The sequence below is a fragment of the Hordeum vulgare genome, chromosome 6H (assembly GCF_904849725.1).
Source record: "Hordeum vulgare subsp. vulgare chromosome 6H, MorexV3_pseudomolecules_assembly, whole genome shotgun sequence".
NCBI lineage: Eukaryota > Viridiplantae > Streptophyta > Magnoliopsida > Poales > Poaceae > Hordeum > Hordeum vulgare.
This window is the reverse complement of record NC_058523.1, coordinates 520,083,427-520,108,766: the sequence shown is the minus strand read 5'-3', so window position 1 is coordinate 520,108,766 and position 25,340 is coordinate 520,083,427. Positions and strand designations below refer to the sequence as shown.

The following is a 25,340-nucleotide window of genomic DNA, read 5'->3' as shown; positions in this document are numbered from 1 at the left end:
AAACCATTATGCTAAATCATCATGACTAAATTAATTAATTAATACCAAAAGTTCATCACACGTTAAAACCAAAGTAGCGTAGTGACCATACATATATAGTTCTCATAAAAACACACACTGAAACCAACCATAAAAACTCTCTCTAATTAATGCATTTAAAAACAACAACAAATGCGATCAAAATCGCAACAAAGGTAACAATTGACCCGACGGCATAATGATACCAAGCCTCTTTACTAATTGCATATTTTCTAATCTTTCTAATCTTCAGACGCATTGCGTCCATCTCGCTCTTGTGACCATCGACGACACCGGCAAGAACCTTTTCCAAGGTCATCTTCTCTCTTTCAGTTTTTTCCAACCTTTCTTCAGTTTTTTTCAATCTTTCTTTCAGGCCAACATTTTCTTGTTCAACTAAGTGTAACTTCTCAACAATAGGGTCGATTGGCATTTCCGGTTCCACTACCTCCTAGATAAAAATATCTATGTCAAGTTGGTCGGCGTAATTAATTGTCATATAATCAGGAAATGAAAATATGTAGTTATAAAAGATAATATACCACATCCGAATCATAGACTGGACGAGGGCCAACGGGGACGGATATCAAAACCATGGCGCTATACATATAAAAAAAATCTTACACAATAAGAAAATTATATACAAGTAAATATGTAAATCATACAAATCAAAATTTGTTTTGGTAAATAAAAACAATAGGCTCACCAAGGTTGTGTTGGTGATGGGGCGATCGACGGCGGTGAGGAAGGGGACAAGGCGCGCGACACTAAAAAAAACCACAAATCATAATTAAATTTGAGCTCAAATTGCATATGTATACATAACAAATGATGAACTCTCTCTAGCTTAGGCATTTCATCAAACACCTAGCTAGCACAACAAAAATGAAATGAGCAAGAAAACGAGCAAAACTTGCAATACCGGAAGAGGGAATGTTGATGCTAACCGTAGGACCGATGGGTGCCAACAATCTTGACAAATGGTGGAGAAAAATGTGGATGGATTAGAGCTCCCAAGAGGAAGGAGAGAGCAAAAATGGAGTTGAGCTCGAGCTAGAAAAAATGGAGCTAGAAAAAATGGGGTGGAATATAGGGGTGCTCGGGGAGGAAGGAGAGGAGGGCTTTAGGACCGGTTTGTGTTAAAAACCGGTGCTAAAGGGTCTGACAGCGGGGCCCCGCAGTTGCTGCAAAAATGAGAAAACCTTTAGCACCGGTTTGTGATACAAACCGGTTCTAAAGGGTTTGTCCACTGGGCCCCCCTCCCTGCAGCAAACGGTCCAAAAACCTTTAGGACCGGTTTGTGTTACAAACCGGTCCTAAAGGCCTTGCGGCCATTTGCTGCAGGGAGGGGGCCCAGCGGACAGACCCTTTAGAACCGGTTTATATCCAATCCGGGTCCAATGTGGTTGGCTCAATGCCCTGTTTTCTACTAGTGATATTCTTATTCGTGATCCAGTGAAGGTGTTCACCAAAGGGGCACCTAAATAAAATATTAGAGGTCAGGGTAAGAATGCTCCTCAGGTGACCAAAAATGGAAGACCAAAAGCATTTAATGAGAAAAGCGGACGTCTATGTAGACTATGCAGACTTCCAGGTCATAACAAAGCCACTTGCAACCAAAATCCAGAGTACGTATATGTTTGTTATTTTACTTATGTTGTTTCGTTTCGGTAATTATTTTCTTATAACCTATAATTTTTTTCATGCAGTAATTGGGGTCGAAGACAGAAGCGGTGTTATTGTAATCTTTAGATTTTTATATCTACAATAATATTGTGTTACATAAGACAATATGTATATGTTTTTCTTGTTATTTAAGATAATACGTATTTTATATAAGCCGACATCGATTTTGCTATTTTAAAAATGCAAAAAATGCATGTACCGACGTCATGACGGCGCTATGTGTTCTGGGTGAAAACCCGTCGCATCGACCGCATGCGCCGACGTCACGCGGGAGCAGTTAACCCCGTCGCGCCGACTGCACCGGGTCGCCGGCCCCGTCGTTTCTGGGCAAACGAACGTCGCGCCGACTGCATCCCCCGACGCCACGAGAGCGCAGAATGACGTTGGTTTTTCATGCAAAAAAAGACGTCGCTGGGACTGCATGCGCCGACGTCGCGCGGGGGCCGTTGACCCCGTCGTTTTTCGGGTTGAACCCGTCGCGTCGACTGCATGTCCCGACGCCACGCGAACGCAGAAAACGTCGCGCCGACTGTATGCACCAGAACATAGCAGAGTCGATAGAATTTCAACAACAAAGCGTAATATTTAAACACGAAATATGATAAAATCATCTACTCCCGTAGTAAACTCAAACACGCATGAATCTTCTGTGATGTCATCTATTTCTTTCTCCTTGCAATCCTAATAACTTTGTCTTTAATTCCCCAAGTGTGTTCTTCATAGCAAAAATCAATTGTCCTATCATTAGCTCCCTCGAACCATCAATTGATCTCTGCAAAGCAACACACAAATTATTTTAGTCCACTATAAATGTTCATAGTAAAGAGTACTAATATTAGTTTTGTACCTGTGAAAAAGATCGATCACATGTATCGCCATTCCAATTTTTAAAGCAATGAAGAACAAATAATCCACATGAGTTCCTGATACATGTAATTAACAATAAATAATTATGCATCACACACATATAATACATCAACGTTATATTCAACTACATACTCACCCGTTTTCTTGTTGAGGCATGTCGTAGGTTTTAATAGGCCATGTGGATACATCTGGATACTGCACAGATCCGGTTGCATTTGCTTCTGCAATATCTGCTCCAATTTCTCTTCTCTAAAAATAGTAATAAAACACAAGAAACTTTCAATAAATAATGTAAACACACGATGGTTCCGCAATGCAAATATGTATTAAAACCTACCAAGTCCTCAACGAGTTTTTTAGTTGTACTGTCAAGTTCTTTTCCCATCAACGAGTCTAGAACCTGGAACTCTTCCTTTTCCTTATGCATGACGACTGTAACCCAATGGGTGTTATCCTTCTTGAGAGCCATATAAGTCTGCATAAAGAAAAAAAGAAAATATTAACTAGATCAATGCAACATTTTTAATAGTAGTGCATTATTTGTATACATTACAACCACAAGAACATACCTTAGGTGCTTTACAATACTCGTTCATACACCTATTTACGGGTTCATTAGAATTTGACACTTTTTAATACTCATTACCGTTTACATTCTTATCCTTTCTATATTCAAGCAGCCACGTCACCCTCCAAGTAGGTATTATGTAACGTTCGTCTTTAGCTTCCTCCAACAAAAAAGATGAGTATGCATTCATAACCTGAAAATAATATAAAAAATGTAATAATTATACTTTGTTGTCAAATATAATGTTAAAAATATGAATAACTTACATCGCCGCTTATCCATTGGCGGTTCAGAATCTGACAAGCTCCCTTTGCAGTCAAAGCGTCGGTCACACCATCATTGAAAATTTGTATAGCTTTATGTTTCTTTGAGCGCTCACATGCGCGTACAAACATAACACTCGATTTTATTACATCGACGTCAGCACTACTTTTCTTACCATCTAGTTTATTTAACAATTCTCCAAATCAAATTAAAATTAGTACGCCTAACTCTACAATAAACTTTGTTCTACGAAAATAATATTGATTCATAACAATCTTACTCGCTTTGGCAGAAAGTTTTGCACGCTTGATGGGTTTAACAACAACAAAAGGAGACTTTATGGCTCTTGATACACTGCGTTTACGTTTGCCAATCCCCTTTTCCACTTGCTCATCTACTCCATTGTAATGACCCGATTCATGTGATGGAATTTCATTTGCATCTAAAGACGTGACCGCCTTCTCATGTGATACCTCAGGTACTTCGATAGGATCACTCCAATCACCCTTAAAACTATTCAGATATTCTGGAGTGCAATAATAAGGTACATTACCTTCGTCATCGTCCTTTTGCTTATTAATTTTACCTTGAGAAGGTGTGCGATAGTTGTCCTTATCAGACTGATAAACAAACTCCTTATGACCAAATGCACCATCATTTGTAGATTCATTAATGTCATCATATAGATTCTCTTCTTCTTCCTCCATGTTACCGGTTCTATAGAACACACCGGTTTTGTTCATTTTCTCAATCATCCTCTAAAAAAATATTTATTAACAAGAGTTATTTAAGTGAATGAAATACATTATGCACGATAGTAAAATAGTATTGCGTCGTTACCCGTGCGCATAACTCTGGCAAGCGACGCATTTCCTTGTGTATTTCCTTCAGCTCATGCCAAATGCGGTCCATAACATTACTCGCGGAAGCCTCTAATGTGTTGCTCTCTTTCTTCTTTCCACTAACACTAGATTTTTTAGTACTGGATTTTTTATTTTTTTCAGCTTGTTCTTGAGCAATTTTTTCACCCTATACTCATATGTAATATTGTCATCAATCTACAAAAACAATAATTAGAGATCGATAATTATACATCTAATTTAGAAAATAAGTCAAACCATGGAAATGTAACATTAAAAAATAAATTTAGATAACATGGATTACCATTCCAACACCACGACCATAATCATAGTCGTATTTGTCTCTTTTCTCCGCGACAGGTTCCGTCCAGTTCCTCATCAAGGGGCTCATAAGTGACAACGGATCATATTTTGGACCTATAATTGGTTGTACTTTCTCCCAATAGGCATACTGCAATACACCAAATAATTTAAATAATATATATCATACTGCGGTTGTACTATACGTGAGTAATAAATCGAACAATACATACCTGCAAAAGGGCAAGGTTTCTATGTGGCCATTCCCTCACACGGCCATCCTCTAGAACCTTTCCAATCTCCAAAAGAAAGAATTTCAAAGTAAAATCGTTCCAGTTGAACTTACTTATCATCCTTTTGTCCTTAACTAAGGCATAATATTCCTTGGGAATATATTCATGGGAGACTGGTGCGATTACTGTTCCCAACAAAACTAGAAATGTCATCCGGACAAAGTCATCATCCGTGTTATCATTCTTCACAATTTTATTGATAAGATCATCAATCATGATCTTACCCTTTTTTGTGTCCACAAAACTTGTTGGTATTCTTTTCATACTTTTTTTGTCCTTCTATTCTAATAAAACCAACTACATCAACTCCTTCATTTTTCAATCCAAAAATAGATAACACATCATCATGCCCTATTGAAATAAGGCCTTTACTACCAGCTGACTCTTGAACCATAAATTTTTTGTTATGCCGATTGTAGCCTTGGATCAAAAAGTGAAGTAAAAATTCACGCATCTTAACGGACGGCACTTGCTGAAGTTTATCAACAAGACTAACCCACTTCTCAACAGAACATGGAATCACACCGTCGATTTCCATCCTTCATAATTTAAACAATTTATCACGTACAATGCAATTTACTTGATATTTCAATAATAACATGAACATTATAAACATAATTACCCAATTATAATGTCGATGAACAAAGAACGGACGTACGAACGGTGAAGGCCACGGCGACGCACTGACGTACGGTCAATGCCGACGGTGACGGAAGGTGAAGAACGACAGCGGACGGACGGACGACCGACGGCGGACGGATGGTGACGGTGATGAAAAGCGGCGCGCGAACGGACGGGCGACGGTCACGGTGACGGAGTTGTGATGGCGCGGCATCGGGAGGGATGGAGGGCGACGAGATCACGTCCGGTGCAGAGCAAGGCGTCGGGGGGTGGGGTGGCGAGACCACGTTGGGTGCAGAGTGAGGCGTCGGGGGCGCGGCGGCGGCGAGATCACGTCGTTGTGGCTAGGGTATGCAACGTCGCTAATCCCCGCCGTCGTGCGAAAACAATATCACGACGTCGGGTGCCTTTATTTATTTATTTTTTCTATATGAATATTTGCAAGTCTCCTACATGAAATCTTTCCATATGAATTTGCAAGTCCCTTTCATGAAAAAAAAAATTCCACCTTCACAATGAACTTGACAAGGCGGCACGTCAAATTTTAGAATTTTCGGACAATCCATGTTTTTTTATGAATTTCCATTCAAAAACCGGCACAAACAGATGCCGGACGTGACGCAACGTGTGTTTGGTCTGCGATTTCGTTGAAATTTTGCGTGGCATCATTGCATGTCCATTCTCACGTGCCGGCAAAAGTTGGGTGAATTTCATGATTGCATGCATGTACTTCATGTGCAACACATGGGTGTCGGTATGGACGGAAGGGGTGCTACAACGCCATCTTGCAACTACCCTTCATGAATTCATTTTTTCCATGCTTCACGATGAACTTGACAAGGCGGCACGTCACATTTTAGAATTTTCTGACAATCCATGGTTTTTTATCAATTTCCATTCAAAAACCGGCACAAACAGATGCCGGACGTGACGCAACATGCGTTTGGTCTCCGATTTTGTTGAAATTTTGCGTGGCATCATTGCATGTCCATTCTCAGGTGCCGGCAAAAGTTGGGTGAATTTCATGAATGCATGCGTGTACTTCATGTGCAACCCATGGGTGTCCGTATGGACGTAAGGGGTGCTACAACGCCATCTTGCAACTACCCTTCATGAAAAAATTTCATTTTTTTCCACGCTTCACGATGAACTTGACAAGGCGGCACGTCAAATTTTAGAATATTCTGGCAATCCTTGGTTTTTTATGAATTTACATACAAAAACCGGCACAAACAGATGCCGGACGTGACGCAACGTGCGTTTGGTCTCCGATTTCGTTGAAATTTTGTGTGGCATCATTGCATGTCCATTCTCAAGTCACGGCAAAAGTTGGGTGAATTTCATGAATGCATGCATGTACTTCAACCCATGGGTGTCAGTATGGACGGAAGAGGTGCTACAACGCCATCTTGCAACTACCCTTCATGAAAAAATTTCATTTTTTGTTCACGCTTCACGATGAACTTGACAAGGCGGCACGCAAATTTTAGAATTTTCTGACAATACGTGCTTTTTTATGAATTTCCATTCAAAAACCGGCACAAACAGATGCCGGTCGTGACGCAACGTGTGTTTGGTCTCCGATTTCCTTCAAATTTTGCGTGGCATCGTTGCATATCCATTCTCAGGTGCCGGTAAAAGTTGGGTGAATTTCATGAATCCATGCATGTACTTCATGTGCAACCCATGGGTGTCAGTTTGACGGAAGGGGTGCTACAACGCTTTCTTGCAACTACCTTTCATGAAATTTTTTCATTTTTTTTTCACGATTCACGATGAACTTGCCAAGGCGGCACGTCAAATTTTAGAATTTTCTGACAATCCGTGCTTTTTTAATGAATTTCCATTCAAAAACCGGCACAAACAGATGCCGGACGTGATGCAACGTGCGTTTGGTCTCTGATTTCGTTGAAATTTTGCGTGCCATCATTGCATGTCCATTATCACGTGCCGACAAAAGTTGGGTGAATTTTATGAATCCTGCATGTACTTCATGTGCAACCCATGGGTGTCGGTTTGGACGAAAGGGGTGCTACAACGCCATCTTGGAACTACCCTTCATGAAACTTTTTCATTTTTTTCCACGCTTCAAGATGAACTTGACAAGGAGGCACGTCATATTTTAGAATTTTCTGACAATACGTGCTTTTTTTATGAATTTCCATTCAAAAAGTGGCACAAACAGATGCCGGACGTGACGCAACGTGCGTTTGGCCTCCGATTTCGTTGAAATTTTGCGTGGCATCATTGCATGTCCATTCTGAGGTGCCGGCAAAAGTTGGGTGAATTTCATTAATGCATGCATGTACTTCATGTGCAACCCATGGGTGTCGGTATGGACGGAAGGGGTGCTACAACGCCATCTTGCAACTACCCTTAATGAAATTTTTTCATTTTTTCCATGCTTCACGATGAACATGACAAGGCGGCTCGTCAAATTTTAGAAATTTCTGACAATCCGTGCTTTTTTATTAATTTCCATTCAGAAACCGGCACAAACAGATGCCGGACGTGACGCAACGTGCGTTTGGTCTTCGATTTCGTTGAATTTTTGCGTCGCATCATTGCATGTCCATTCTCAGGTGCCCGCAAAAGTTGGGTGAATTTCATGAATCCATGCATGTACTTCATGTGCAACCCATGGGTGTCGGTATGGACGCAAGGGGTGCTACAACGCCATGTTGCAACTACCCTTCATGAAATTTTTTCATTTTTTTCCACGCTTCACGATGAACTTGACAAGGCGGCACGTCAAATTTTAGAATTTTCTGACAATCCGTGCTTTTTTATGAATTTCCATTCAAAAACCGGCACAAACAGATGCCGGACGTGACGGAACGTGCGTTTGGTCTCCGATTTCGTTGAAATTTTGCGTGGCATCACTGCATGTCCATTCTCATGTGCCGGCAAAAGTTGGGTGAATTTCATGAATGCATGCATGTACTTCATGTGCAACCCATGGGTGTCGGTATGGACGGAAGGGGTGCTACAACGCCATCTTGCAACTACCCTTAATGAAAAAATTTCATTTTTTTTCCACGCTTCACGACGGACTTGACAAGGCGGCACGTCAAATTTTAGAAATTTCTCACAATCCGTGCATTTTTTTATGAATTTCCATTCAAAAACTAGCACAAACAAATGCCGGACGTGACGCAACGTGTGTTTGGTCTCCGATTTCGTTGAAATTTTGCGTGGCATCACTGCATGTCCATTCTCATGTGCCGGCAAAAGTTGGGTGAATTTCATGAATGCATGCATGTACTTCATGTGCAACCCATGGGTGTCGGTATGTACGGAAGGGGTGCTACAACACCATCTTGCAACTACCCTACATGAAAAAAATTCATTTTTTCCACGCTTCCGTATGAACTTGACAAGGCGGCACATGAAATTTTAGAGTTTTCTGACAATCCGTGCTTTTTTTATGAATTTCCATTCAAAAACCAGCACAAACAGATGTCGGACGTGACGCAACGCGCGTTTTGTCTCTGATTTCGTTGAAATTTTGCGTGGCATCATTGCATGTCCATTCTCAGGTGCCGGCAAAAGTTGGGTGAATTTCATAAATGCATGCTTGTACTTCATGTGCAACCCATGGGTGTCGGTATGGACGGAAGGGGTGCTACAACGCCATTTTGCAACTACCCTTCATGAAAAAATTTCATTCTTTTCCACGCTTCCGTATGAACTTGACAAGGTGGCCCGTCAAATTTTAGAATTTTCTGACAATCCGTGCTTTTGTTATGAATTTTCATTCAAAAACCGGCACAAACAGATGCCGGACGTGACATAACGTGCGTTTCGTCTTCGATTTCGTTGAAATTTTGCGTGACATCATTCGATGTCCATTCTCAGCTGCCGGCAAAAGTTGGGTGAATTTCATGAATCCATGCATGTACTTCATGTGCAACCCATAGGTGTCGGTATGGACGGAAGGGGTGCTACAATGCCATCTTGCAACAACCCTTCATGAAATTTTTTTCATTTTTTTCCACGCTCCTGTATGAACTTGACAAGACGTCACGTCAAATTTAAGAATTTTCTGACAATCCGTGCTTTTTTATCAATTTCCATTCTAAAACCGACACAAACACATGCCGGACGTGACGCAACGTGCGTTTGGTCTCCGATTTCATTAAAATTTTGCGTGACATCATTGCATGTCCATTCTCAGGTTCCAGCAAAACTTGGGAGAATTTAATGAATGCATGCATGTACTTCATGTGCAACCCATGGGTGTCGGTATGGACGGAAGGGGTGCTACAAGGCCATCTTGCAACTACCCTTCATGAAAAAAAATCATTTTTTTCCACGCTTCCGTATGAACTTGACAAGGCGGCACGTCAAATTTTAGAATTTTCTGACAATCCGTGCTTTTTTTTATTAATTTCCATTCAAAAACTGGCACAAACAGACGCCGGACGTGACGCAACGTGCGTTTGGTTTCGGATTTCGTTGAAATTTTGCGTGGCATCATTGCATGTCCATTCTGAGGTGCCGGCAAAAGTTGGGTGAATTTCATGAATCCATGCATGTACTTCATGTGCAACCCACGGGTGTCGGTATGGACGGAAGAGGTGCTATAATGCCATCTTGCAACTATCCTTCATGAAATATTTTCATTTTTTTCTTCCATATGAACTTGACAAGACGGCGCGTCAAATTTTAGAATTTTTTGACAATATGTGCTTTTTTTATGAATTTCCATTAAAAAACCAGCACAAACAGATGCCGGACGTGACGCAACGTGCGTTTGGTCTCCGATTTCGTTGAAATTTTGCGTGGCATCTTTGCATGTCCATTCTCAGGTGCCGGCAAAAGTTGGATGAATTTCATAAATGAATGCTTGTACTTCATGTGCAACCCATGGGTGTCGGTATGGACGGAAGGGGTGCTACAACGCCACCTTGCAACTACCCTTCATGAAAAAATTTCATTTTTTCCACGCTTTTGTATGAACTTGACAAGGTGGCACGTCAAATTTTACAATTTTCTGACAATCCGTGCTTTTTTATAAAGTTTCATTCAAAAACCGGCAAAACAGATGACGGACGGGACGCAACGTGCGTTTGGTCTCCGATTTCGTTGAAATTTTGCGTGGCATCATTGCATGTCCATTCTGAGCTACCGACAAAAGTTGGGTGAATTTCATGAATCCATGCATGTACTTCATGTGCAACCCATGGGTGTCGGTATGGACGGAAGCGGTGCTACAACGCCATCTTGCAACAACCCTTCATGAAAGTTTTTCTTTTTTTTCCACGCTTCCGTATGAACTTGACAAGACGACACCTCAAATTTTAGAATTTTCTGACAATCCGTGCTTTTTAATGAATTTCCATTCAAAAACCGGCACAAACAAATGCCGGACATGACGCAACGTGCGTTTGGTCTCCGATTTCATTGAAATTTTGCGTGACATCATTGCATGTCCATTCTCAGGTGCCCGCAAAAGTTGGGTGAATTTCATGAATGCATGCATGTACTTCATGTGCAACCCATGGGTGTCGGTTTGGATGGAAGGGGTGCTACAACGCCATCTTGCAACTACCCTTCATGAAAAAATTTCATTTTTTTCCACGCTTCACGATGAACTTGACAAGGCGACACGTTAAATTTTACAATTTTCTGACAATCCATGCTTTTTTTATGAATTTCCATTCAAAAACCGGCACAAATAGATGCCGGACGTGACGCAACGTGCGTTTGGTCTCCGATTTCGTTGAAATTTTGTGTGCAATCATTGCATGTCCTTTCTCACGTGCCGGCAAAAGTTGGGTGAATTTCACGAATGCATGCGAGTAATTCATGTGCAACCGATGGATGTCGGTATGGACGGAAGGGGTGCTACAACGCCATCTTGCAACTACCCTTCATGAATTTTTTTTATTTTTTTCCACGCTTCACGATGAACTTGACAAAGAGGCACGTCAAATTTTAGAATTTTCTGACAATCCATGCTTTTTTATGAATTTCCATTCAAAAACCGGCACAAAGAGATGTCGGACGTGACGCAAAGTGCGTTTGGTCTCCGATTTCGTTGAAATTTTGCGTGGCATCACTGCATGTCCATTCTCAGGTGTCGGAAAAAGTTGTGTGAATTTCATTAATGGATGCATGTACTTCATGTGCAACCCATGGGTGTCGGTATGGACGGAAGGGGTGCTACAACGCCATCTTGAAACTACCCTTCATGAAAAAATTTCATTTTTTTTCACGCTTCCGTATGAACTTGACAAAGAGGCACATCAAATTTTAGAATTTTCTGACAATCCTTGCTTTTTTTAGTTATTTCCATTCAAAAACCGGCACAAACAGATGTCGGACGTGACGCAACGTGCGTTTGGTCTCCGATTTCGTTCAAACTTTGTGTGGTATCATTGTATGTCCATTCTGAGGTGCCGGCAAAAGTTGGGTGAATTTCATAAATGCATACTTGTACTTCATGTGCTACCCATGGGTGTCGGTCTGGACGGAAGTGGTGCTACAACGCCATCTTGCAACTACCGTTCATCAAAAAAATTCATTTTTTTCCATGCTTCCATATGAACTTGACAAGGCGGCACGTCAAATTTTAGAATTTGCTGACAATCCGTGCTTTTTTTTATGAATTTTCATTCAAAAACTGGCACAAACAGATGCCGGACGTGACGCAACGTGCGTTTGGTCTCCGATTTCGTTGAAATTTTGCGTAACATCATTGCATGTCCATTCTCAGCTGCCGGCAAAAGTTGGGTGAATTTCATGAATCCATGCATGTACTTCATGTGCAACCCATGGGTGTCGGTATGGACGGAAGGGGTGCTACAACGCCATCTTAAAACTACCCTTCATGAAAAAATTTCATTTTTTCCATGCTTCCGTATGAACTTGACAAGGCGGCACGTCAAATTTTAGAATTTTCTGATAATCCGTGCTTTTTTTATGAATTTCCATTCAAAAACCGGCACAAACAGATGCCGGACGTGACACAACGTGCGTTTGGTCTCCGATTTCGTTGAAATTTTGCGTGGCATCATTGCATGTCCATTCTGAGGTGCCGGCAAAAGTTGGGTGAATTTCATAAATGCATGCTTGTACTTCATGTGGTACCCATGGGTGTCGGTCTGGACGGAAGTGGTGCTACAACGCCATCTTGCAACTACCGTTCATGAAAAAAATTCATTTTTTACACGCTTCCATATGAACTTGACAAGGCGGCACGTCAAATTTTAGAATTTTCTGACAATCCGTGCTTTTTTATGAATTTTCATTCAAAAACCGGCACAAACAGATGCCGGACGTGACGCAAAGTGCGTTTGGTCTCCGATTTCGTTGAAATTTTGCGTGACATCATTGCATATCCATTCTCAGCTGCCGGCAAAAGTTGGCTGAATTTAATGAATCCATGCATGTACTTCATGTGCAACTCATGGGTGTCGGTATGGACGGAAGGGGTGCTACAACGCCATCTTGCAACAACCCTGCATGAAATTTTTTCATTTTTTTTCCAAGCTTCCGTATGAACTTGACAAGACGGCGCGTCAAATTTTAGAATTTTCTGACAATCCGTGCTTTTTTATGAATTTCCATTCAAAAACCGGCACAAACACATGCCGGACGTGAGGCAAGGTGCGTTTGGTCTCCGATTTCATTGAAATTTTGCGTGACATCATTGGATGTCCATTCTCAGGTGATGCAAAAGTTGGGTGAATTTCATGAATGCATGCATTTACTTCATGTGCAACCCATGGCTGTCGGTATGGACGGAAGGGGTGCTACAACGCCATGTTGCAACTACCCTTCGTGAAAAAATTTCATTTTTTTCCACGCTTCCGTATGAACTTGACAAGGCGGCACGTCAAATTTTAGAATTCCTGACAATCCGTGCTTTTTTTTATTAATTTCCATTCAAAAACTGGCACAAACAGATGCCGGACGTGACGCAACGTCCATTTGGTCTCCGATTTCGTTGAAATTTTGCGTGGCATCATTGCATGTCCATTCTCAGGTGCCGGCAAAAGTTGGGTGAATTTCATGAATCCATGCATGTACTTCATGTGCAATCCATGGGTGTCGCTATGGACGGAAGGGGTGCTACAACGCCATCTTGCAACTACCCTTCATGAAAAAATTTCATTTTTTTCCACTTCCGTATGAACTTGACAAGGCGGCACGTCAAATTTTAGAATTTTCTGACAATCTATGCTTGTTTATGAATTTTCATTAAAAAACCAGCACAAACAGATGCCGGACGTGACGCAACGTGTGTTTGGTTTCCGATTTCGTTCAAATTTTGCGTGGCATCTTTGCATGTCCGTTGTCAGGTGCCTGCAAAAGTTGAGTGAATTTCATGAATCCATGCATGTACTTCATGTGCAACCCATGGGTGTCGGTTTGGACGGAAGGGGTGCAACAACGCCATCTTGCAACTACCCTTCATGAAAAAAATTCATTTTTTTCCACGCTTCACAATGAACTTGACAAGGCGGCACGTGAAATTTTAGAATTTTCTGACAATCCGTGGTTTTTATGAATTTCCATTTAAAAACCGGCACAAACAGATGCCGGACGTGACGCAACGTGCGTTTGGTCTCCGATTTCATTGAAATTTTGCGTGGCATCATTGCATGTCCATTCTCACGTGCCGGCAAAAGTTGGGTGAATTTCATGAATGCATGCATGTACTTCATGTGCAAACCATGGGTGTCGGTATGGACGGAAGGGGTGCTACAACGCCATCTTGCAACTACCCTTCATGAAAAAATTTCATTTCTTTCCACGCTTTACGGTGAACTTGACAAGGCGGCACGTCACATTTCAGAATTTTCTGACAATCCATGCTTTTTTAATGAATTTCCATTCAAAACCGGCACAAACAGATGTCGGACGTGACGCAACGTGCGTTTGGTCTTCGGTTTTGTTGAAATTTTGCGTGGCATCATTGCATGTCCATTCTCAGGTGCCGGCAAAAGTTGGGTGAATTTCATGAATCCATGCATGTACTTCATGTGTAACCCATGGGTGTCGGTATGGACGGAAGGGGTGCTACAACGCCATCTTGCAACTACCCTTCATGAAAAAATTTCATTTTTTTTCCACGCTTCACGATGAACTTGACAAGGCGGCACGTCAAATTTTAGAATTTCTGACAATTCGTGCTTTTTTTTATGAATTTCCATTCAAAAACCGGCACAAATAGATGTCGGACGTGACGGAACGTGCGTTTGGTCTCCGATTTCGTTGAAATTTTGCATGGCATCATTGCATGTCCATTCTCAGGTGCCGGCAAAAGTTGGGTGAATTTTATGAATGCATGCATGTATTTCATGTGCAACCCATGCACTAGTAGAAAACAGGGCATTGAGCCAACCACATTGGACCCGGATTGGATATAAACCGGTTCTAAAGGGTCTGTCCGCTGGGCCCCCTCCCTGCAGGAAATGGCCGCAAGGCCTTTAGGACCGGTTTGTAACACAAACCGGTCCTAAAGGTTTTTGGACCGTTTGCTGCAGGGAGGGGGGCCCAGTGCACAGACCCTTTAGAACCGGTTTGTATCACAAACCGGTGCTAAAGGTTTTCTAATTTTTGCAGCAACTGCGGGGCCCCGCTGTCAGACCCTTTAGCACCGGTTTTTAACACAAACCGGTCCTAAAGCCCTCCTCTCCTTCCTCCCCAAGCACCCCTATATTCCACCCCGAGCTCAGCTCCATTTTTTCTAGCTCGAGCTCAACTCCATTTTTGCTCTCTCCTTCCTCTTGGGAGCTCTAATCCATCCCCATTTTTCTCCACCATTTATCAAGATTGTTGGCACCCATCGGTCCTACGGTTAGCATCAACATTCCCTCTTCCGGCATTGCAAGTTTTGCTCGTTTTCTTGCTCATTTCATTTTTGTTGTGCTAGCTAGGTGTTTGATGAAATGCCTAAGCTAGAGAGAGTTCATCATTTGTTATGTATACATATGCAATTTGAGCTCAAATTTAATTATGATTTGTGGTTTTTTTAGTGTCGCGCACCTTGTCCCCTTCCTCACCGCCGTCGATCGCCCCGTCACCGACACAACCTTGGTGAGCCTATTGTTTTTATTTACCAAAACAAATTTTGATTTGTATGATTTACATATTTACTTGTATATAATTTTCTTATTGTGTAAGATTTTTTTTATATGTATAGCGCCATGGTTTTGATACCCGTCCCCGTTGGCCCTCGTCCAGTCTATGATTCGGATGTGGTATATTATCTTTTATAACTACCTATTTTCATTTCTTGATTATATGACAATTAATTACGCCGACCAACTTGACATAGATATTTTTATCTAGGAGGTAGTGGAACCGGAAATGCCAATCGACCCTATTGTTGAGAAGTTACACTTAGTTGAACAAGAAAATGTTGGCCTGAAAGAAAGATTGAAAAAAACTGAAGAAAGGTTGGAAAAAACTGAAAGAGAGAAGATGACCTTGGAAAAGGTTCTTGCCGGTGTCGTCGATGGTCACGAGAGCGAGATGGACGCAATGCGTCTGAAGATTAGAAAGATTAGAAAATATGCAATTAGTAAAGAGGCTTGGTATCATTATGCCGTCGGGTCAATTGTTACCTTTGTTGCGATTTTGATCGCATTTGTTGTTGTTTTTAAATGCATTAATTAGAGAGAGTTTTTATGGTTGGTTTCAGTGTGTGTTTTTATGAGAACTATATATGTATGGTCACTACGCTACTTTGGTTTTAACGTGTGATGAACTTTTTGTATTAATTAATTAATTTAGTCATGATGATTTAGCATAATGGTTTTTGATAAATTTATATAATGCAGATGAACCGGCAATGGATGTACAGTGATCGACGTCGTCCCGAATTCCTTAATGGCATGCATAGTTTTCTCAATGTGGCTGAGAAAAACAGGCAGAATGGATTTATTTTTTGTCCATGTAAAAAATGCCAGAATAAGAGGAATTTCCCTAACTCAAGAACCATACACACCCACCTGTTGCAAGAAGGCTTCATGCCCAGTTATTTTTGTTGGACCAAGCACGGAGAAAGAGGGGTTGTAATGGAAGACAATGAAGAAGAAGAGGATAATGATAACTATCCTATGTTCGGTGAACATGGTGATACTGAAATGGGGGAAGACGAGCCTGAACTTGAGGACATTGTTGATGAGTCTGATGATGATCTTCGTCAGGTCACTCGTGAAGAACAGATAAACTGCGAAAGTGAAAACGAGAGGTTGAAGTTGGAGCGCATGTTAGAAGATCACAAAAAATTGTTGTACCCAAATTGCGAAGATGGCCAGAAAAAGCTGGGCACCACCCTGGAATTGCTGCAATGGAAGGCAGAGAATGGAATATCTGACAAGGGATTTGAAAAGCTGCTGAAAATAATGAAGAAGATGCTTCCAAGAGATAACGTGCTGCCCTGCAGTACGTACGAAGCAAAGAAGGTTGTCTGCCCTCTAGGATTGGAAGTGCATAAGATACATGCATGCATCAATCACTGCATCCTCTACCGCGGTCAGCACGAGAATTTAAATGCCTGCCCGGTATGCGGTGCATTTTGGTATAAGATCAGGCGAGATGACCCTGGTGATGTTGAGGGCGACGATCGCCCAGGAAGAGGGTTCCTGCCAAGGTGATGTGGCATGCTCCTATAATACCACGGTTGAAACGTTTGTTCCGAAACAAAGAGCATGCCAAGTTGCTGCGATGGCACAAAGAAGACCGTAAGGAAGACGATATGCTGAGACAACCCGCTGATGGGTCGCAGTGGAGAAACATCGACGATAAGTACGAGGACTTTGCACGTGACCCAAGAAACTTAAGGTTTGGTCTAACTACAGATGGCCTGAATCTGTTTAGGGAGCAGAGTAGCAGTCATAGAACCTGGCCCGTGACTCTATGTATCTATAACCTTCCTCCTTGGTTATGCATGAAGCGTAAGTTCATTATGATGCCAGTGCTTATCCCAGGCCCGTCGCAACCCGACAACAACATTGATGTGTACCTGAGGCCACTGGTTGATGAACTTTTAGAGTTGTGGGCTGACGAAGGTGTACGTGTGTGGGACGAGTACAAACAGGAGGAATTTGACCTACGAGGGTTGCTGTTTGTAACCATCAATGATTGGCCCGCTCTTAGTAACATCTCAGGACAGTCAAACAAGGGATACAGCGCATGCACACACTGTTTAGGCGAGACTGAAAGTATACATATAGGCAAGAATGTGTACCCGGGGCATCGTCGATTTCTTCCAGACAGGCATCCCGTAAGAAAGAAAGGAAATCATTTCAAAGGCGAGGCAGATACACGGAGGAAGCCAACCCTCCCTAAAGGTACTGATATATATGACATGGTCAAAGATATAAAAGTAATCTTTGGTAAGGGTCCTGGCGCAGAATCTGTTCCGAATGACGCCGACAACCACGTAGCCATGTGGAAGAAGAAATCTATATTCTGGGAACTACCCTATTGGAAATTCCTAGAGGTTCGCTTTGCGATCGACTTGATGCACGTGACGAAAAATATTTGCGTGAACCTGCTAAACTTATTGGGCGTGCATGGGAAGAAGTCGAGAGATACACCAAAAGCACGGCTGCACCACCAACGTATGCACGAACGAGACGACCTGATGAATCGAGAGAATTTCAAAGGTCCTTCCAGCTACGCTCTTACCAAGTAAGAGAAGGAGATCTTTTTCCAAGTCCTGAGCAGTATCAAGGTCCCGTCTGGCTACTCGTCGAACATAAAAGGAATACTAAACCTGGAAGAGAAAAAGTTCCAAAACCTAAAGTCTCATGACTGCCACGTGATCATGACCCAGTTACTTCCGATTGAATTGAGGGGGCTTCTGCCAGAAAACGTGGGAGTACCCATTGTGAAGCTATGTGCATTCCTCAACGCAATTTCTCAGAAGGCAATCGATCCAGCAACTCTACCAAGTTTACAGAAGGACGTGGCCCAATGTCTTGTCAGCTTCGAGTTGGTGTTCCCACCAACCTTCTTCAATATTATGACGCACCTCATAGTTCACCTAGTCCAAGAGATTTCCGTTCTCGGTCCTGTATTCTTACACAATATGTTCCCCTTTGAGAGGTTCACGGGAGTCTTGAAGAATTATGTTAAAAACCGTGCTAGGCCAGAAGGAAGCATGGTCAAGGGCTATGGAACAGAGGAGGTCATTGAGTTTTGTGTTGACTTTATTCCTGACCTGAACCCGATTGGTGTTCCTCAGTCGCGCCATGAGGGGAGACTGCGTGGAAAAGGGACGCTAGGAAAGAAATCAACAACATGTATGGACGAGCAATCTTTCACTCAAGCACACTACACAGTTCTAGTTAATTCTAGCTTGGCGGCTCCATATATCCAGGAACACAAGGATATTTTACGCTCGGAATACCCGGAGCAACCTGAAGATTTCATTGCTAAAGAACACGCGAAGACTTTCGGCGGTTGGTTGCAAAGACGTCTCATTAATGACAACATTGTTGAAGATGAGCTATACTTGTTGGCCAAGCAACCATCTTCGACTGTATTGACCTTTAAAGGGTACGAGATAAATGGTAACACATTTTACACGGCAGACCAAGATAAAAAGAGCACCAACCAAAACAGTGGCGTCCGGTTTGATGCAAAAGACGTCAACGGGCAAAGGGTCACATACTATGGTTACATAGAGCAGATATGGGAACTTGACTACGGACCTTCCTTTAAGGTCCCTTTGTTCTGGTGCAAATGGTTCAACCTGTCAGGCGTGAAGGTAGACCCGAAGTACGGAATGACAACAGTGGATCAGAAGAATCTTGGGTACGGCAATGATCAATTCGTCCTAGCCAATGATGTGGCTCAGGTTTTCTATGTGAAGGACATGTCTAGCAGACCGAGAAAAAGAAAAGATAAGGAAGCGAATACATCAGACGATGAGCCAAGGCGCCACATAGTTCTTTCAGGGAAAAGAAACATCGTGGGAGTCGAGGAGAAGACAGACATGTCAGAAGATTACAATAAATTTGATGAAATTCCTCCTTCAAAGTCAAAGATGATCCAAGCATCCCGTTAAATGATGAAGATAGTCCATGGTTACGGCGCAATCAGAAGAAAGGCAAGAAGAAAAATAGATAGGGGGTGTTGTTGGTGATGTGTAATAATGTATTAAACCTTTTATGTAATTGTGTTGACCATTTTGATAAATATTAAAAATTTGACCAGTTTCCACTAAATTTGACCATTTTGATAAATATCATTTTTATTTTTTAAGTGTTAAAATGACATTTTGACAATTTGTAAATAAATGTAAAAGAAAACATAAAAGGAAAACAAAAAACAAAAATAAAAGAAGAAACAGGAAAAAGAAATAGGAAACAAAAAGAAAAAGAAAACAGGAAACAGAAAAAAGGAAAAAAGAAAAATAAAAGAAGAAACAGGAAAAAGAAAAAGGAAACAAAAAGAAAAAGAAAACAGGAAACAGAAAAAAGGAAAAAATAAAAATAAAAGAAGAAACAGGAAAAAGAAAAAGGAAACAAAAAGAAAAAGAAAACAGGAAACAGAAAAAAGGAAAAAAGAAAAAAGAAAAAAGAAAAAGGAAAAAAACCTTTAGGACCGGTCTGTAACAACAACCGGTCCTAAAGGTGGGTTCGGTTCGCGCCCAATTTTTGGACCCTTTAGCACCGGTCTGTGTTAACAACCGGTGCTAAAGGGTCTTTAGCACCGGTTGTTAACACAGACCGGTGCTAAAGGGTCTAGACCTCTCCGGGGTCGCCAACTTCTCGCCTTCCCGCGCGTCTCTCCTCGTCTTCTCTCCTTGCCGCCTCTCTCCTCGCCGACTCGACCTCCTCGCCGCCTCCTCGCCGCCGTCGCCTCCTCGCCGCCTCCTCGCCGATCCTCGCCGCCTCCTCGCCGCCTCCTCGCCGCCTCCTCGCGCCGCCTCGGCGACCGAGATCCTCGCCGCCTCCTCGCCGCGCCGTCGCGCCGCCGCCTCCTCGCCGATCCTCGCCGCCTCCTCGCGCGCGGCCTCCTCGCGCCGCCTCCTCGCCGATCCTCGCCACCTCCTTGCCGCGCCGTCGCCTCCTCGCCGCCTCCTCGCGACGCCTCCTCGCCGCCTCCTCACGCGCCGCCCCACGCCGCCTCCTCGCCGCCCCACTTCATCTTCTTCACGTACGGTACATCCATATTTTCGTATATCCATATTGTTGTATGCTTGTACTTATGCTTGTACTTTCGGTCTGGTGGTTTGGTTTATATATAAAACGGGACTGGTGGTTTGCTTTTTATATAAAACGGGACGAAAGCTTTTTTCAGTATAATAACCGTCGATATTAGTTTTTTTCCGGCCCGAATAGGACATCCTATAAAAAAAGTTACGTGATCATGCATATTCTCGGCCATTTCTACGGGAGAGGCTGCTATTTTGTTGGATCTTGTCGTAAATTCAATTGGTTTATATGGGATTTGTTCTATCGACGTACAAATCGTACCTGCTAGAGATGCTCTCACGGCTCGATTTGAAGCCGCCTTCATCATTTATGTCGCTAAAGCAAGGAAGACGATTCTAGTAGACCCACTTTTTCAGTCAAAATCGCCATACATGTTGCTCTGGCTATCAAGGTCCCCTGAACTTCGTGTGTTTCTCGCTATCAAGGTCCCCTGAACTTTCTTTGGCATCAAAGCTACAAATTGTAATGTCGCGGCATACATAATCAGAAAATAGGATTCACATCGCCTAGAGCTCTGATATTTTAGCATAAAAATCGAGAGAGATATTAGTTGGCATGGATTGGACGGTGAAAGGGATGGGTGATGGCTACCATCATCACCGGCCACCTGTTTCTTCTTGCTTTACTTGCACGGTTGCAACACCGATTCCTTGAGCTTTCACTTTCGGCCCCTATGACGCTCCCCTACTCCAAGTCGGTCAACATTCGTGCAACGTGAGGTGACTCCGACGATTCCGACGATTCCGTAAAACCCTAAACCGACGATTCCGTAAAACTTTTCCGTAAAATTTCCGGTTCCGTAAAACTTTTTCGTAAATAATTTTGCTTAGTTAAATTCTTGTTACTAGCAGGTGTTGAGCTATGGATCCCCAAGAAGCACATGATCAGCACGCCGATCAGCTCGCGGGAATGGGTGAGGCGGAGAAGGAAAGATACATGTGCCAGATGATTTTTGAAGATGCAACGGCCATATATCATGATGACGACGGTGGACATGCGTTTAGCAATCAATTTTTGAACGACTCCGGTGACGGAGCTGAGAATATAGAAGATGTAGTAGATGCAGAAGTGCCCTCCGGAACAAACTCTGCCAATGTATATCTCAAGTCACTGTTGACGCAACAATTAATTCGTATTGCACTTACTAACGAATCATTATTTTCCCGTTTAGGTGCCCTCCGGAACACCTAGCGCAAGTACTGAGACAAAGTCGAAACGAGGCCCGGCCGCAAGGTTGAAAGATACTGCAAGGTACTCGACCGATAAAGTTGCTGCTGATGGCAAACCACTGGAACCCCAGAAACTTATCGCAAATTTGTAAATCAGTGCGGAGTTGTTGTAAGAGACCTGGTCCCGATCAACTTAATAGAATGGAATAAGACGAAGACCGGCACCAACGTTGGAGCTACTTATGTCGATGACAGATTGAAAAGAGTGCTTTGCGACACGGTCTGACTAAATTTCAGCGTAGCGGAAGATAAGAAGAAGAAAGTCGAGGAGTGGGCTTTGAAGAAGATGGCCACACAATTCCAGAGGTGGAAGAAAGACTTGTGGAAGAAATATAAGGACGAAGATCCAGTTTTCACTGGGCACCTAGTGAAGATAAGAGTCGCTTGGCCTGATTTTAAGGCGTACAAGAAATCGGGTGTCTTTACATCCCGATCAGCCACAAATACGGAGAATGCGAAGAAGAAGAAATATCACCATATTTTGGGGTCACGTGGCTACATGACTGCCCTGCCTAGGTGGCGACGCTATGAAGATGCGCTTCTGAAAAGAAATATCATTCCACAGACACATGACTGGCCCAATAGGTCCAAGTTCTGGTTGTTCGCGCATGGGGCAACGTTGGACGCTGAGACTGGGATGATTGTTGCGGAGGGACCATGGTCGGAAAAAATAACACAAGTCGTATCAGATCTAGAGAAGGCAATAGAAGCTGTTCGAAAAGGAACTTTTGTTCCTGATAGAGAGAACGACGAGTTGACGAAGGCACTCGGGAACCCCGAAAAGTGGGGACGAACACGAGGCTTTGGAGCCACTACCCCGTGGAACCAAGGGTTTCCGGCGGACCTTGGCACTTACAGAAGCCGTGGTAGAAGCAAGAGGAAGGCGCTGGAACGGATAGTGACATTAGAAGAAAAGGTGGCGTTTCTCTTGAAGAAAGGGGGACACCCTGTACCTGACACTGAAGAGGAGGAAGAAGATCCTGCACCTGGCGCTGATCAGCAGCAATTAGAAGACGATCCTGTAGCAGATGCCGTCCCATCTCAGCATAGAAGCAGCGTGGGTTCCACGCAGCTGCAGCTAGAAGACGGTCCTGCAGTCGAACCGTCGGCGCCTCACTACCCCGTGGATGATGTCACGGAGAAGACAAACTGTGAGATACATATGCCAATGGGGAACATATCCTTCATGGTGGCGTCAGGCTATGCTTTACCGAATCAACCTGGAGCAACCTACCATGATGGTCAGATTCCAGCATCCCATGCTCGTGTCGGGTTGTCAACAATTACGCCGGGATGCCAGTCAATTGAGCTTGATATTCCTGGAGGTGAAGGCGAGAAGACACTGGGAGAAATGGAGCTTGGTATCATCTTGTGGAAGAAGAAACACATCGTGTTTCCTAACGCGGCGCCAAGGCCACCGACTCCTCCAGGTACAAATGCACCACCTCCAACAATTACTGAATGTTGCACCACATGTAAGCCTATTTTAATAGTTTTTTCACTTTCGTACAGAGAATGCACGACCTCCAAGTCCACCCCCCAACGCACCTCCAAGTCCACCCCCCAACGCACCTCCAAGTCCACCCCACAACGAAGATAGGGAGCCCGAGGCCGAGAGTCCATCGCCCGTGCACTCCAGTGAGCCGACGGATGCACCCACTACGGGTACGGCAAAGCGGAAGCTGCAGTTCAGAAGAAACGGTACTCCTCCCAAGAAGAGAGAAAGGAAACCCAATAAAGTCAAGACTCCCCCGAAGTTACCAGGCCTGATGACTCCGGAGGAACTAGACGAGGCCGTGAAAGCCAAAAACAAAGCATGGTTCGCACGGTTTCCCCTGAAGCCCCCTCCAGACATCTGGAAGGAAACTCTGAAGAACGTACCAAAGTGGAAAATTGAGCGCACCATCGACAACTTATATTATCCTGAACCGCCGCCACCGCCGCCCCTTTCAGACTATGAACGGTTCATTGAAAAGATGCACACCGCACAGATGAAGCAGGCGAAGCAGATGAAGCAGGCGGAGCAGACGAAATGCGGGAAACAAGTTCCCCAGCTCGGACAACAAGAAGCACAGTCAATTGCCCCGCTTAAGGTGTTATCTGACCAGGCTTCAGTGTCCGGTCCACGCATGGGCGACGTAGGTTACGCTATTGCTGATGTGGTATATAAATATAAGCCCGAGCACCCTCTGGTCGAAAATCCTAGTGCTCTAACAACCCAACTATGGAATTTACATGGTTGGTACTTGGAGGCCGCAAGGCAAAAGAGAGACTGCATCATGGCGGCAGTTCAGGATCAACACTACTTCGGAGAGTACGGTGTGGAGGTTGGGTTCGATGATTTTTTCCAGATGTACAATCAACGTGCCCTCGACAAAGCTATCGTCAGCTGCTACTGTTTGTAAGTGATTTATTTGTGTAATTTAATTATTTAGTTAAGCTCGCGTTCATTGCCCGTATAATTATCACTCACGAGACATTCTTTTTGTACGCTACTATGTAGAATGAAGATTCGTGAATGCAGGCTGGCAGGAATCTGGGACTTTGGGTTCATTGACCCGTATTCGTTTCATCAAGAGACAATAGAAAAGTTCAACAAGGATACACCGGATGATTTGCTAAGGTTTTTGAAGCGACAAAGTACCAAAAAAGAAATACTTTGGCCCTATGGATTCAAGTGAGTGTTACTGTCTTGTACACATTCCATTTTGCTTACCTGATGTTAAGTGTAATTGATGAGTATGCATGACTGCGTGTGTACACGTGCGCAGGTCCCACTTCATATTGTTCATCATTAGAATCGATCAAGGACAAGTTGAAGTCTGGGACCCGTTAACCTGGGACGCTGACAAATGGAAGAGCGCGCGTCAGATGCTTCAAAGGTATATATATATCGGCCTCTTTCGTTCATCGGCCTCTTTTTCGTTCATTTTCTGATATCAAGTAAGTAATAATTAACTCTTGTATTCATTTTTCTTTGTCGGCCAGGGTTTGGCAAATGTTCATCAAGGAAGAACCCGGTACATGGGCATACAAGCTCCACTTTCAGATTAACAAAGTAAGTAGTACTATGTACGTACCCTGGTTTCAATATCATTACCATTCTCTTGATTATTATTAATTTGACTGAATTATGTTCTCGTATATAGGGCGTCCCGCAACAACCACAGGGCACTGATTATTGTGGATACTACTTTTGCGAGTACATTCACAGGATTATCAATGAGAAATCCCGTACTTCCAGAAATCTAGAGGTACGTAACCGGATCTTCACAACTTTATTTATGTTGCCATCAATTATGTTTAGTTTTGTTCATAACTTAATTGTTTTCATCTACTTCTTTTAAAGCTGCAACGAAAGCGGGCGATGCTCAGACCAATCCAACGTTGCAAGGCAGTTGCAGAGGAATTGGCAGGATTTCTCCTCACGCAAGTCATAGATGAAG

At 43.1% G+C, this 25,340-nt stretch overlaps 1 pseudogene; it reads right to left on the bottom strand.

The window, feature by feature from the left end:
- Positions 1–2,359: 2,359 nt before the first annotated feature.
- Positions 2,360–25,340, bottom strand: part of LOC123405734 — a 31,579-nt pseudogene continuing 8,598 nt past the window's right edge.